At 45.4% G+C, this 16493-nt stretch overlaps 1 long non-coding RNA gene and 1 other non-coding gene across 2 annotated transcripts in view; both read left to right on the forward strand.

Moving 5' to 3' along the window:
- The window catches only part of LOC130543150 (uncharacterized), a 121762-nt gene that overhangs the window by 51567 nt on the left and 53702 nt on the right, over positions 1 to 16493 (forward strand). Inside the window, exon 2 of the long non-coding RNA XR_008958254.1 lies at positions 12663 to 12728. This is a non-coding gene — a long non-coding RNA (uncharacterized LOC130543150). The remainder of the gene's footprint in view (positions 1 to 12662; positions 12729 to 16493) is intronic.
- Positions 9613 to 9716, forward strand: LOC113247649 (U6 spliceosomal RNA). Its single transcript, XR_003313329.1, has one exon. It is a non-coding gene; the product is annotated as a U6 spliceosomal RNA (small nuclear RNA).

Below are 16493 nucleotides of genomic sequence, written 5' to 3' on the forward strand. Positions count from 1 at the left end.
ATGTTTTTAGGTAAAACCAGAATGTGGTTTCAATTTAATTCAAGAACTATTTGCGTAGTGCTTCTAGTGCACCGTGATGGAGACAGAGCGATTCTTCATTCATGATTGCTAGCTCACAAGGAATGCCCGTCCTCCCCTGTGTGCTAGGCTGTGTTTAGGATGAGAGAGTGGATTTTTCCTTAAGCTCTATCCTTCCTCAATACTTTTCATATTTGGTTATTAACTACATTTCTTGAAGTCTCCTATGAGCCAGGCCCTGTGTTTAAGCCCTTACTGGCATTCTCTCATTGAGCCTCTTCACTATCTCTTTATGAAGAGAGGCATTATCGCTTCTACTTTACAGGTGAAGAAACACAAATTCAGGCCCAGGGAGATGAGGTAGCATACCCCAAGCAACCTGCACAGAAGAGAAGTAAATTTCTCAGGAACACAGAGCCAGTAAGTGGGGGAGATGGGACCTAGAGACGGGCCTCTGGGGCTCCTCAGTGCTAGTTATTATTATTAACACAGAAGGCTGTGTAAATGCTCTGCAAAGTGATTGGAGGGACGGTCCATGCCGTGGCATGGATGACTTTGCAATATGTTTGTAGAGCTGTGATAGACCTTAAAAATAGGTGAGATAAAATAATATAGAATTAAGTACTAAAGTAGATGAGGGATAATTGATTTTATGCTCCAAGAAAGCTTTTCGATCCAGTCAAGTCCCATTATCTTCATATAATCAATGAAGAGTCTGAAGATTATTGACATTTCAGATCTTGTACAAAGCCATAGAACTGATACAAAAAGCCGAGTCAGCACATGATGGTAAGTTACCTTAATGTTAATCCATTATTCATTCTGATACATACTCCTGCCTTGATGACTTCCCAGAAGCAAATGTTATGAGAGTTTTGGAAGCATTCATGCAAAAGTGTTAGTTTTAGCCAAATAGTGTCTGCTTGTGCATTTCAATCTAGGGGAACAAAGCTGGCATACTTAGGGAAATAGAGCAAGTTGTTCCTCACCCTAAATTATGCAGCAATATCTGGGTGAGTCTAGAAGGCTCAGTGTCTTACCAAAAAATGTGTAGTGTCAGTCTGAACTGGTATTTACAAATGAAGAGATGTTATTAGTGGGGTAATTTGGTTAAATGAATATTGTGCCAAATTATCTCAAATTTATAAGATAACACTTATAACAATTTTATGGAAAATTGCTTCCAAAATTATACCCTTATAAAGTGCACACATTAATAACACACCACAAGGACACGTAAATTATATAAGAGTCATATCCTTTTGCAGTTGCGTACATTGAATAATGTGATGTTTTTGCAAGAGCAAAAGGTATACTATGTTATTAAAACATACTGGCATTTTAAAGTGCTACACTAACACCACCATAGACAATCCGAAGATACAGAAATAATAGACATAGTGTTTTGAGAAGATGTGATTTGTTGCCTCTCTAAAGGGAAAAATTAAAACAAAAACAAAAACAGTATCACACATATAGAGAATGAGATAAGCTCCAAATACGTGTTAGGAAGTGTTGATACAGCCTGTATCAACACTTATTTTATAAAGTGTGTTACACAAATGAAAAGATAAATGTGACCATCAGAATTATGAAGTGTTTAGTTATCCAGCAACAAAGTGGAAACACTTTTTTCCCCCATTAATTCCTGGCAATTGTGGCTGCTTTGCCACTGTAAGACACAAGTACCACCCGAAAGTCTAGAAGCCATGGGTCAGTACCCACCCTCCCGCAGGTAGCCAGCCATACAGAATGGCACACAGGGCTATCCGTGCACTGTGCTGTTTGTGCGTGTTCCTGTGTCATGCCTTTCTTAATTCTGACTGCTGTGAAGTGCCTTTCCTTCTTGCTCCATATTCTCTTGTCCCTTAGATCCTCTGGTGAACACTACCTCCCCTTTCAACATCTCGATTGAGAGTTGTAATCCCTATGAAAACTTTTCTGACTCCTCTCCTAGAATTACAGTTTGTTCATTTGGCCTCCACTGGAATCCACTGTAGTGCACTTATTGGTGTCCATGTTTGTCTCCCCATTAGATATAAATAGTCTTAATCGTCTCTGTGAACCTGAACACCATCACTGTTGATAACTCAGAATGGTGCATGTTTGTTGGATAATTGAGTGAATGAATGAATGAATGAATGAATGAAAGGAAAGCAAACATCAGAATGATACCCTAAGGGTATAATAGGTACAGCTGTCAACATCAGTGCTACCAACTGTACTATCTGTTCTGTAGGACACTTGGGCTGGACCATAACATTTACGTATTTGTGATATATCTTTGTGGTTTCTGGCACCTTCTTACTTTTACATAAGTAGGGTACTTTATTGATACGCTTAAATTTTGGATTAGCTGCCTTCATTTTTTGGGATGGAGCTGATAACTGTGACACTGGGTTTTCATTATTGTAGGAATTTTATAGGGGAGACCACCACTCAAGTCATATCAGCTAAGCAGCTACTTTCTGTATCTAGTCTGAGGCATTTACCTCAGTTCTAGGAAAACACTCCTCTCTCTTGTACTCGTTTTTCTTCCCCCACTCTTCCGTCCTTTCTTTCTTCCTCAAAGACTTTTTGAGGACTTACTATGTTCAGGTCACAGAGTCAGCTATTAGGGACACAAATACTAACAAAATCAATGCAACAGCCACAACAACACATTCTTTTTTCCTTTGGCAGAGAGAGCTAATGCTCACCAACATCTGTCCCTTCCCTCCCGTTGTGTCTACTGCTAGACAGTATTTGTACTCCCCTTGCAGCTTTTTTGGGCAGATGACTGGATTTTGGCTAGTGCAATTGTAGGTGGAAGTGGTGAATGCCATTTTTAAGTCTGACTCTTAAATCTTCCTGTAACATCTGAGCTTTCTTTCTCTCCCCCTGTTGGCTAACTGGATCAGACAGATCCTGGGGAGAACTCCTGAGTCCCCACCCTGAGTGAACTGACAGCAAGCCCTAAAACTTACTTTGATGTTCACCATATTTTTCCTCCCTTCGCATTATATTTAGGAGACGCCTTTTTTCTGCTGTTAGGACCACCTCCTCCCACTTACACCCAGGAAATTTATTTTCTCTTCAACATCTTCCTCCATCAGTACTGAAGCACGTTCAGATTTCCATCCTCTTAAAAAAAAAAAGAGAGACCAAACACCCTTCTGTGGACACTTTGCCCTTTTTCTTGTTACCATACAGCTCTCTTCCCATTTATAGCCGAACTTCCAGAAGTTATTTGTCTACACTCTCTATATTTTCTCGACTCGGTCAACTCCCAAACTTACTGCAGTGTGGATTCTCTTTGCCCCCAACCTCCTGCCATGAGACTACTCTTAACTCAGACCATGACCAACGTGTGTGTGTGTGTGTGTGTGTGTCAAACCCAATAAATATATTAGTATTTATTTTACTTGATTTTTTTTATAGCATTTGGCTTTGTTAAACTTTCCTCCTTCTCAAAAAAATGTAGTCCCTTGGCCTCTATGATGGCCATTTCTCCAGGTTTTGTTTCTTTTTTCCTGGCCATCTCTCTGGTTTTCTTTGAGGATTCCTTTCCTTTTATCATCACTGAAATGTTGGTGTTCTAATCCACACCATCTTTTTCCCTCCCTCTTATATATGTGCTTCTGGGCAGGCTCACTCCATTCCCCTAGCAATATGAACTACCTAGATGCTGATCCTTCCAGCTCTTTCTCCAGCTAGGATGCTTTCTTGAGCTCCACTTTTAACCTAATTAATGCACGTGAGCCTTGTACTGGTTGCCTTCTTCTATACCACGTGTGAATATACCAGAAGTTTTTAAACCAAACATTTACTAATGGATATTTCAGTTATTTGTATTTTGATTGTTTTTTCTTCTGCTCTAACAACATTGCAATAAATATCCTTAAACATGAATCTTTAAAGAGCGGTGATCTCTGTAGGATGCACGCACTGAAGTGAGTGGACTGTGTGTTATGTATGTTTAAGATGCTGATACATGTTATCAGGTCATTCCCGGACTTGTACCAACAGTTCATGGGTGTGTCAATGTTTTGAATTTTCCAACATGGTCAATACTTTTGTTTTATCTGATACAGAAAAATATATGATTTAAATTATATTTCTTTAATCAGAAAAGGGGTTGAAGATCTTTTCATACATATGTTGTTTATTTAATTTTTCTTTCATGAATTGTCCATGTTTTTGAAAATACTAGTATTTTACTAATTGTTTTTAAAGCACTGATGGTAGGAAAGAATGAAGGGGGGGTAAACAGAAGGGGAAATGAACCATTAGAGACTGTGGACTCTGGGAAACAAACTGAGGGCTTCAGAGGGGAGGGAGGTGGGGGATTAGGATAGGCCGGTGATGGGTATTAAGGAGGGCACGTATTGCGTGGAGCACCGGGTGTTAATGCAAACAATGAATCACGGAACACTACATCAAAAACTAAGGATGTACTGTATGGTCACTAACATAACATAATAAAAAATTTAAAAAAATAAAGCACTCATTGTATATTAAGAATATTATCTAAAAATACCTTTTTCCTGATATCATTTTTTTCTATCAGCTTTATTTGTTATGTTTTTTTGGCCATACTAATATTTCTTTAAAATAGTTTTCTAGCTATGTTGACGTACTTAGAATGGCTTTTCATATCACAAGATTATGAACATATTCACCCAAATCCTTTATACTGGTTTTAATCTAAGTTTTTTGTACTATTATTATGATCCACCTGGAATTTATTTTGATATGAAGGATGAGGAGAGGATATGGCTTTATTATTATTTTTTTCCCAAATGGGTAGCCACATTTTCTCATAATCATTTCCCCAGCGACTGAGATCGTGCAGATTCAGTGAGCATTTCCCATCAGCATCCTCATCTGTAAAGCTGGACTAGCAATTTCATGAGCTGTCAGGAGCTGAGATAACCCACGGAAGCCCAGCACAGAAATGGAGATAGGGCAGATGCAGAGGATTCTTGTTAGAGTTGTCCCTCTACCCTTCTACTGCTGGCTCTGAATCCGGGGCCCGCTGTCACAACTTTAGGGGCTGATTTCATCATCACTGAGATCAGACGATCAGGACAAGGTGTCATTGAGGGACTGTAGGTCCCTGAGCAGAAGCAGGAAGGATCCTCCTTTGAGGATTTGGAGGGAGCATGGCCCTGCCAACGGCTGGATTTCAGACTTGTGGCCTCCCCATCTGTCTCTGTCGTTTCCTGCCACCACATTCACTTTCGCTAAGGGGGCCCCAGGAAACCGGCACCACACCTTTACTTGGTGGGCTCTCTCTCCCTGAGTCTCTCCCCGCCCCACTAGTATTTCCTCACCTCCCAAATCAATCTGTGGTCTCAGAGCTGCTGCCAAGGTAACTGAAGCCAGCGCAGCTGCAGTAAGAGCACCTGTTGCTGTTGCTGTTTTGTTATTTTCATTGTCATTGCAGTTGTTGGGAGGAGCAAAGAATTCCCTTATTAACACGCGGATCTACTAGAGAAAGCCATATCAGACATTAGACACCTGAGGTCTGTTTTCATCTCTGTAGTTCTGGAACTTTCTGATAGCTCAGGGTGAATATGAGTCTCCGTGCAGCTTTTCCGAGAAAGTGCTTTCAATGGCCCTGGTTTCTGTGGATTGTGGCACAGGCCACACCACACTAGGCCTCAGCCTGATAACTCAAGCATCACCTTGGCCCAGTGCAGTTGAGGGAGGCTGCTGCAGCAGGTCAGGTGTGAGGGGCACCCAGCGAGCTGGCACGGCTCTGCTTGGGACGCACAGGCCCCCGAAGCTGCTGGAACATTATTTGAATAAAAGCCTTGCTTGCAGATGTCCAAACAGAGGGAACCATTGACTGTCATATTCACTGTGAGGAGTGCCACATAGATCTGTGTTGGGCTGAAGAGAGATGAATGAATATAGTATCCGTGCCTGTTGTGGGCGCCGGCTGAGCAGAGCCCCTCCCTGGGAGGCCGTGAGAACCAGAATCGCCTTTCTGCTGGTCCTGAGGATGGAAGCCACCCCTTGGCTGGGCTGCAGGCAGAGCACACTGTCTGGCCTGTATGAGATGCTTACCAGCTGGAAGTACATGGGCCAGTTACTAAATCCAATGGCAAATGAATTCGGGGAACAAAATTAAAACAAACACTATGGCAACAAATATCAGCAGTGAAATTTGACATGTAAAGTGATAAGTAAATGGCTTTCCTTACCATTCCCAAATCAGCTGTCTGAACGCAACATTCGCTTTGTTCTCCACCCTTTGTGTGACTCGACAGCTGCCTGTCCCATTCCATAGGTGATATTCTGTCAATCCACCTGATCGAGGGCTTTGGGAATCTTCATACATTTACATATACAGTGACTTTTTCTCTGGATTTGACAATCCTCAGTCAGTATTCCCCCAGGAGCATCAAGGACTGTGTCCCATTCATTAATTCCAGTGTGGACTTCCCTGGTGGAGAATAAGAGTGCAGATTCTCTAGGAAAGGACCAGAAGGAATTTGGGGTAATGTTATCAATAGGTTCCCAGTATTGGGTTCTGAGGTCCTCAGAACAGAAGTGGTCTGTAAAGAGATCTCCAGTATTTGAAAACAGCTGACCCTCAAATCCCTTGCAGGGAATTCAGAGTCTCTTGCAAAGTAGTGACAGCTAATGTTTCCAGCCGCACTGCCCCACCCCCCAGCCCCGCTTCCCCCCTCCCCAATCCTCATCTGGTTCTCTTGGATTCTTATCCCAATATCAAGGTTGTTCTTCACCCATGCCTGCCTTCCGTGCTTTCTGTGCCTTTGCTCTGCTCTATGTGGCTGCTCCTGCCTTGACTGTCCTTGTTTTCAGCTTCTGTCTTGGGAAAATCGTCTCCTGGCCTTCAGAGCTGAGGGTAAACATATATTTTGTCTGTGTGTCTCTTTAATCCACCCACCCCAGCCCCACCTGCTAAAACAAAATTAATTGTTTCTTCTTAAGCTTTTCCATAACCCTGGGCATGGCCAGGGAATGTCTCTCATTCATCTTTGTGTTGTTTGGAATTGGTAAGTGGAGATTTTCCAAGGTTTTCTTTGCAAAATAGGAAAGGGTAACGTGGAGCAGAGGGCTGTCTGGGAGGTGCTAGGGGCTGATGGGAGAGAGGAGAGAGGGATCTCTAAGAGGGCAGAGCAGAAGCGCCCCGCCCCCCACTGCTCCCCACAATAACAAATCAGTGAAAACTGTCTTGGCTCATTGGGTTGACCTTGGCCAGGGAAGCAGGGAAGGCAATGATGCCGCTAAGCTAACATGGAGAGGGAGCTGGCATCATGGGCTGGCTCCAGCCCTGCCTTCAGTGTTCTCAAAGGAAAGGCAATTCTAGGTGTCTGAGTTAGTTGTCATGGCAACTGGCTCAAACCTGCCTAGGGGCAGAGTTTCACCCTCTGGTCAGTCAGGGCAGTTGAATCCAAAAACCTACTTACCAGTTTTGGTGTGGAGTTCCCTGGCTGAATGAGGTCCGCAGGCTGGAGAGCCTGTCTTTTGTGTCAGAAGGCCTGCTGCCCTGCAGTATCAGGGGTGGCAGCTGAGGCCACATCCCTGTGACTGGGTCTGGCTGAGGGCAGTGGAAGCTGAGACTCTGCCTTCTGGGGGCTCAGCTGCTTCTGGCTCAGGTGGACTGCCATGCCCTGCCTGGTGACCAGGTCGAGTGGAGTCCATGCCCCCCAGTTGTCTTGAGTGCCAGCGAGTGATGAGCTCTGGAGGCAGCATAAGCTGACCAGGGGTCACTGTGCGCTGTTCGGTCTCAGCTCCCTCCATCTCTGGTATGTATGGTGGCACATCCCCAGCTTGCCAGTTTCTGGAGCTGTGATGAAGGAGCTGAGTCTCAAGGGGCCTCTCTCTCTCTCGGCCTCGGCTCCAGCTGGGCGTCAGGGACAAGCACAGCAGTGAGAAGCGTAAGGTGCTGTCAGGGGATGCCAGGGTGGGAGGGATCCTGGACCTCTGAGCCAGTGGGGAGTTGAATGTCATGACTGGCACACATTTTTAGACTGTAAAGTGGGACAACCCAGTTAACTTGGCATTATTCATCTAGAAATCTGTATTGGTTATCTATTGCTATGTAACAAATTACCCCAAAACCTGATATCTGAAAGCGCCAAACATTTGTTATCTCACAGTTTATGTGGTCAGGACTCTGGGAGAGGCTCAGGTAGGTGAGCCTGGTTCAGGGTCTCTGAGGACAAGGACAAGGCTGCTACCATCTCAGGGCTCAAGCGCACTCTTGTGGTAGTAGACAGGCCTCAGGTCTCACTGGTCACTGACCAGAGACAGCAGTTCTTTGCCCTGTGGACCTCCCCATACTGCTGCTCACAACATGGTAGCTTGCTTCTCCTGGAGCAAGTTTCTGAGGGTGGGGGTGGAAGATGAAGGCCATTCTTTTTATAACTTTATCTTCAGAGTGCCATCCCTTCCCTTCTCCATGTTAGATTCACCAGAAGCGAGTCAGTAAGTCCTGCAGACTTACTGGGGAGGGATTACACAAAGGTGTGAGTCACAGGAGGAGGGTCCCCCCGACAGCAAGCATTTCAGCAGTGATTGTGCCCCAGTGAAGGTGCTGAGTTTTGAGGATACAAGTGGATGGAGGAGTCGGGAAACAGTTCAAGAAGAAAGTAACCCTTGAGAGGAGCCTTGGGGACTGTGTAGTTCTAATTCCGTACTAAGGACCAATGAATCATTATTGTCTGAATAAATGAACAAAGATACACAGCTCCACCTTCTGCCAACCTCCGCCTGAAAAACTCTGCATTTTGAACCACAAGGTAATGATCCATAGGGTTTGTCTGTGGAATAAACCGCCCCTGATTTGGAGCTCTCTGACCAATCCACAGTAGCATGTCTCCTCATGGCCATGTGCTTCCCCCACAGTGAACTCTAGGGACCCTGACCCCACCTCTTTGCAGCTGCCCCCAACACACCAGGCTTAAACTCATAAGCAGACTACACACAAGGCCAGTCTGCACTTGGCCAAGAGCCATGCGCTTGAAGTCTTGGTCTTCTAAGCAACTGTATTCAGTGGAGTCACTTCCATTATCCCCCTGTACACAGAGCTGGGTATGTAGGGTAGACACAGGAAGGGGACATCTCAGACACACCTGCACCTGGAGTGAATCTTCGGCCTGGCTTTGCTGGAGGCAGTGGAGAGCTGTGCTGAATTGCAGCCATCAGAATAGACCTGGGGGTGTTGGTGGTGAGAGTGTGGGCTGTGGTTCCCCAGAGGCCTGACTGCACCAACTAGCACAGCCTTGCCCTCTTCCCTTGGTGTGCATGTGCTCTTGTATGGCAGCCTCAGGACCTTGCTGGGAGGACCCAAGACTGCCCGTTTCTAGCAGCATAGCAGGCACTTGAGTAATGCCATCCCTTGTTTCCAGAAGACAGATCCAGTTTTGATTCTGCTCTTTTGCTTCCAGATCATTTCCTGGTATCAGAACACAGCTAGAAGTTAAAAGAGGTCTTAAGCATTTTATTATCTCCCTTCCCCGCATTGTCCACAAATCCCAGATAGTATACAGTTTGCTCATCGCACCAGAAGCCAGTTGTAGGGATAAACAAATCTTTTGTCTCCAGATCTCTGAAGTGTTTTAAACGATTAGTCTGGTGCTTGCTTCGGCAGCACATGTACTAAAATTGGAATGATGCAGTGATTAGCATGGCCCCTGCGCAAGGATGACATGAAAATTCATGAAGCATTCCATATTTTTAAAGAAGACATACAGATGGCCAACAGACATATGAAAAGATGCCCAACATCACTGATCATCAGGGAAATGCAAATCAAAACCACAGTGAGATACCACCTCACACCTGCCAGAATGACTAAAATCAACCATAAAAGAAATAACAGGTGTTGGTGAGGATGTGGAGAAAGGGGAACCCTCATGCACTGTTGGTGGGAATGAAAACTGCTGCAGCCACTGTGGAAAACAGTATGGAGGTTCCTCAAAAAGTTAGAGAACTGTCCTATGATCCAGTAATTGTACTACTGGGCATTTACTCAGAGAATATAAAAATACTAATTCACGGGGATACATGCACCCCGATGCTTACAGCAGCATTTTCTACAGATATCTACATAATATCTCAAATTATGGAAAGAGCCCAACTGCCCATTGACGGACGGACAGATGGATGGATGGATAAATAAATAAATGAAATATTATTCAGCCATAAAAAACGGACTGATGAATTACATTAAGTACATAATAAAATGATTATGAATAGGTCAACATTAATCAGGGGTGGTCAACTCAAGTACCTTCAGTACGCAGACAGTAGCTGGAATGTGGGAAGCTGCTGGGGGCAGGATGGGGGGGATGGAATGAGAGAGCACATATCCTACCTAGAAACATTCACATTTAATATTTAAATAAAATACAGCACTGGTCAAAACATGTTTATAAACCAGAAGGCTTCTAGTCTGTAAGCCCTAATTTGGTGGACCAAGTGGGTAAGGCTGTTTCTTGCCTTGTGTTACTGTCGATCTGGAGTAACATAGATCCACAGGGTAGGTAGGATACCTCTGCAGACCTCAGACGGACGGCTCAGTGAATGGGTATGGCCCCAGGGCACAGCTCTGTGGCTAATGTGGCCTGAGTTAAACACAGCCTTCGGTTCTTCCAGGGACATGAGGTCAGCCTGTGGATTCTAACAGGGGCATGGGAACTCCTAATAGCACAGAAAGTGTTAACTAGAGGTTAGAGTTGGGGCTCTGGGAAATTTGGATTTCATTACTTTGTCTCTGTTGACGCCAAACCCAGTCAAATTTCGGAATCTTGCTTATCCTCAGCTCCCTCGTTGGGAAAGGAGGGGTGATATCTGTACCTCCCTGGTGGGTTTGCTGGGAGGGTTCGATGTGGAGAGAGATTCAGAGCATGCTCAGTGCTCAATGAGGTGGTACCTCTGCTCTTAGGGTCATTCCTGCTGTGCTCCCAGAAGATTTGAGGGGCCCAGACCAGGACCTCAGAGTTGATGGAAAGGCGAGAGGAGAGGTTCATGTTTACACTTGATCTTAGCCAAAAGGCCGAGAAGCGATAAGCTTCATGTTTAAATTAAAGAGCTTCAAACATTATTTAAAGGCTCCAACTGTCTTCTCGACTGCCTAGGCTTTCTGTCTCTGGACTCTGTTAGCCTTTTGCTTCTCGCCATTCCTCTAGATGATGGTTTTCTGCTCTTGTCCTCACCCCACATTTGCCACATCTTCCAAGTGGCTGGCATGGTATTTGCTGAGTGAATCAGGGAGCCGAACAGAGGCTTCTCTGGGTGCTCCTGTACTTACTTTCCTTTACAGACTTCCAGGACCTGATATCTCTTGCCCTCTTACAAGGTGACTTCCCAGCCTGGTGCTGGGCCCCTCCTACCTCCATGGCTTCCTGAATCATTCACCTCTCCCTGTGATCCAAACCCCAGACGTCAGGTGTGCTCTGCTTGACACTGCAAGTGCCTCCGCTTGTCCCCCTGTGGTTTATGATCACCGCCCCCCCCCAATGCTGAAAGGAAAAGTCTCAAAGGAATCCTGTAGGTTTGCCCAATTGCCTCCCACCGAGTCCTTCACAGTATACTTGGCTGATGGTGATTCCACTTCCCAATCCATTTTTCATCTGTTTGCACCCCGGTAACATAATCCCACAGGCTGGGGGCTTCAACAGCTGACGTTTATTGCTCACAGTGCTGGAGCCAGAAGTCCAAGATCGGGGTGATGACAGATGTGATTTCTGTTGAAGGCTATCTTCTTGGCTTGCAGATGACCACCTTTGCACAGTTTCCTCACATGGCATGGAGAGAGAGGATGCATGCTCTCAGTGTCTCTACTTAAATGGCATTCATGCCATCGTGGGAGCTGCACCCTCATGACCCCATCACCTCCCTCCTCTACCTCCAGATACCCTCACATTGGGGGTTAGGCTTTCAACATGAATTTGGGGGTATGCAGTCTGTAGCTTCCATCCTCATTCTTCTCGACCCTGTCATGCCTTTCTCCCTCATGCAGCAGTATTTGGCCAGCCTGCCACTCCCTGAGCTTTCCAGGTTGAACCCCACAGTCCATAGCATGGCCCTTCCTCTTCCCTGGCATTCTGGTCTTTTCCCTTTGCACATGGATCAGCATCTTTCTCTCCAGCCTTCTTTTCCACATCACACATCACCTCTCCAGTTTTATGTGCTCTGGCTTCTTACACGGGAACAGCACACTTGATCCGTGGGAGGTACTACAGAAAGTGTGCCACACAACTTCATGAAGAGTCGATTTGACTTTACTTTGGGGGGAATACAATGGCGTTAATTTGAAATTAAGATATATATACACACACACGTACTCATGCAACTATGTACAGACTATATGAGTGAGACTCAGGCTCACTCAGGCACATCACGTGCATTGTGCACCCAGATTCCTACAGCAGGACATGTACTCGCCTGAGCCATTCAAAGTACTCTGGGGGGAAATGTCCCAAAGAATGAGGTACAGGGCACTTCGTCTTGAAAATTAACCTCAAAAACCAAAGACAGGATTTTCCTGCCTGAGAGAGTTCCTCCCTGCCATGAACCCCCCCACCCCCGGGCCACCCGCTGAGGCCCTGGGACACTTTTCCTCTTTTCTGCTCCCAACCTGTGACAGACACTAATGATCCCACTTCTTCTGTTCTCTCCAGGGTCCGCCCATGTATTTTCCAATCCTGAGCTGCTGCCTGGGTTCAGATGTTCAGAATCTCACCCAGGTATTATTTCTACTTCATATTTGCTAGTCGCTCTGCTCCTTCTCAGTTCATTTCATCGTAACATTTTCCTTTTGCTTTGTTTTAGATGGAAACAGACAGAAATACGTACTTTTTGATCTCTTGAGGAAAGGGCTAATGTGACGTGTTTGTTTCTCAAGGTTATAAAGTCCTACAGATAAAACTCAGTTTTTAATAAAAAAAGGATGGCAGACTCTGGAAAAGCTTTATTACGTTATCTTCCAGTGCCACTGGCTCAATGGCACAACCATAGCAGGGAAGGCTGAGGCCCCAGGGTCTGCGGCCAGCCGAGGAAGCAGGGGCGGCCAGGCGAGGTCCTGTCTTCTGTCTATAATGACGACTCCCTTTCTCCAGCAGTGCTCCACGAGAACTGTTGGTACTACATCCAGAACAGTTGAGTCATGTAGCTCAGGCCATGCAGATTGTTCAATTATCCTTCCTTGGAAACGTTACCCTCTGTCATGCCTGGCAAGGAGAGTCGTCTTAGCACCCAGCACAGTGCCGATCCCCTGGGGGTTGCCAATATTTGTTTATTGAACGGGAATTTAATTAACATAGAGTCCTACATGCATATGGAAATGTATATTGACATATTTCAGTTTGAAAATTTCTTAACAGGATTAGAAAATTATGTAAGTTCAGAACTAGAGTCACTCAAGAAGGCTGTTTTTTTTTTTTTTTTAATAACTGAAAGTGTATGAAAATAACAATGGGAACACATTTCCTATAGAACCATTCATGTTATTCTTTGTTTTGACACTTGCTAAAAACTTAAAAAATCTGGGATAATGTATGTGGACCATCTTAATCAATATCTGCTCATCACTTAGGGGATAGGAAATAAAATACAGCTAAAGAAAAGATTCCTGAACAGTTTTTGATAAATTGCTTGTGACTGTCAGAAACATTGATTCCAACAGATCTCAGGCAATAATTTGAGAATGTTTTATCTTTGGCAGGTATTGCAAATGGGTTGAATTATTTTGCCAGGTCACTTACACCCTGTCCTCCCACACTTCTATAGGATTCAGCATATTTCTAATTTAGCTGGAAATATTCAGGTTTCCAAAACTTTGAAAAGTAGAATTGTTGCTACAAAACATATATTTCAGTTAATTTTGGAGCTCTTTGGGAGATGAGAAGGCCCTCAGAAAGCATGTACTTTTAAAACCAAGATGGGGCAATGCCTCACCTGTCCTAGCCCACTGATTTCCTAAGGAGACACTCTGGGGGTCTTTCAGTGGGGTTGTGAGTGACCAGCCAGAGGCAGCCTGGGTCACACGTGTTTCTAATACTGAGTTCTATGTTAGACTTGAAATGGTTCCCACACTTGAAAATCATAGGCAAATTTAGAAGAAATGTAGAAATGTTCCAACAGTAAGGGGGAAAAAAAAGAAAAAGAAAAAAAGCTTTATCTACTACAGATTTCATAGTGCTTATGTGAATCAGGCACCTCTGTATTCATTTTTTGTAGAGTGGTGAACTAATGAGGTTTGACTGGTTTTGCTTTAGGCAGTCCTGGTGTCAGGTCCAGGAATTCCACCCTGAGTCTTTCCAGTGACCCATGATCTCCAGGAGCACACTTTCGTGTCCCTGTACCTTGTCTCCTCGTGTCTCACTCAGCAGAGTTCCAGACTTCTGCTGAGTCCCCAGTATATTGAGCGAACCCATTCATTGGAATTACAGTGGTTTCTATACGTAGAGTTCCTCCAAACCATCTCTGCTGATCCCCCCACCTCTTCTCATCTCTTGATCTCTTACTTCATGTCTTTACCTTTGCTCTTATTCCTCATAGCTGCCTTTTGAAGCACTACTGACCCAGGTAGGAGAACACCCCACCTGACCCTTCTGGCTGTGCTCCCACCCACAGGGTGAGGCAGCCAGCGTGCCACCAGGAGCCTGGGCCTGCATGTTCCCCACACCTCCCCCCACACACTGCAAGGGAATAACAAGCCGGGCCCAGCCCTAAAAGGGCATCAGAAAAATTAAGCTTTTCTGACTCCATGGTCCCCCTCTGGGCAGGGAGTTCCCTTTGGGGTCCATGACAGGCTGATTTAAGACTCTCTCCTAATCTTAAACACTTTAGTGGGAGAAGTATCATTATGACCCCAATTTGCCATTATTATCCTAAACACTGTTAATCACTGAGGAATGTGTATGTACTTTGAAAGAGGGCTACTTGCTGAGTGTTGACAAGATGACAACCACCCCCCACCAGCCCCCATCCCAGCACTTCCCCCTCCAGCCCTCTCTCCCATTTATCACACGTGGACTGAACATTGCAGAGGTCTAGAGGGCTCCTAAGGGAGACACCTTAGAAGACGGCTGGGCAGGTGAGGGCTGGAGGGGCTCAGACCCTCCTGGGGTAGCATATCAGGCTCTCGGCAGAGGAGGTGAGTGTGCCAGGGACACTCACGCTGCCCAAGCCCCAGGTACAGTGTCCGTACCGCCCTTTGACACATGAGGAACAGAGGGCCGGCAGGTTCACATGCTTCTCTAGGGCCAGGCTGCTGTGAACAATGGGGATTTGAACTCTGCCTTCCTGGCCCATGTCCCCGTTCTTCCCACTACTTCCAGCATCTTTATGTGACATTGTCTTTCTGAAATGCTCCATGTCCGAAGAGACAGGCACTCAGCTCTCTTTTCTCAGGTCCCTCTGTGGGTCACACAGGACACTGGGTTGTGTTGGCCCACCCCCAGGACAAGGCAGTCTGAAGCAGGACAGGAGGTATATGGTGCTGAGGGTCAGCAATCCATGGTTGGCGCCCCCATGCACCCTGCCCCCCCCCCCCACTATTTTTTGACAAAGTGGTCACTGATTCTGAGGTTAGAAATACTGATTTTTATTTGGCCTTACTCAGCCTATTTGCAGAAACCCCAGATTTCTTGGCCTAAAGTGGCAATGAGATCAAGTTCAACCAAAATTTAACTTGGTTCAGTTTATTATGAACCAGAATAGATCTTTGTTGTGTCCATAAAGAGTCACGGATAAGATGTTAGTCTTCTCTGTCTGTGTTCTGGTTCTTACAGGCCCCAAAACAGCAAATACGCTCCATTGATCTGACCATGTGTTTAGAAAATAATGAGCACGTGACTGGATCATATCACCATGGTGAATATTATTTGTGCGGCACACTTTTGGGTTATCCAAATGGAACTTAATTGCACATCCGCACTCCCTCCGATGCAGGCTCCACCCACCCCCAAGACACCCATTCTAAATTGTGTTCCCAAAGCTGTAATCATGTTGTGGTTATCAGGACACATGATGGCTGCCCTGGACTTCCATTTGGTATTTCTCGGAGGGTGGCCATTGTGTGTGAGGAGCCATCAGGGACACGGTTCCTCTCCCCAGCCACGCTTCTCGAAAACCCTGAGGTTTGAACAGCATGCCTTTAGCCAGCTTTTTGTCCTGATAGGGAGAGTTTTGCTTTTTCTCCTGTGGATCTTCTGAGTTCAATAAAGCAGAAGCTCAAATTCCTATCTCTCCACTTTTCAGTTGCCAACTCCCAAGCCAACTCTTACCTCATTGGAATAATAAAACCCTTGCAACCTCTACTTACTCTTCGGTCTCCAGCACCCCCTTTCTTGAGCAGTATCTCAATTGCAGGGTGGCACTCTGGCCACAGACTCCAGCCTCCTCGCGGGTGGTGCAAACAGGCTGCACAAATGTCAGATCATCAACTGTTACATTTGCTGGGGGATCTGATCTATGATCTGAATAAACCCTTCCATTTCGGCATGCGG

Source organism: Ursus arctos, unplaced genomic scaffold, assembly GCF_023065955.2.
Source record: "Ursus arctos isolate Adak ecotype North America unplaced genomic scaffold, UrsArc2.0 scaffold_8, whole genome shotgun sequence".
Classification (NCBI taxonomy): Eukaryota; Metazoa; Chordata; class Mammalia; order Carnivora; family Ursidae; genus Ursus; species Ursus arctos.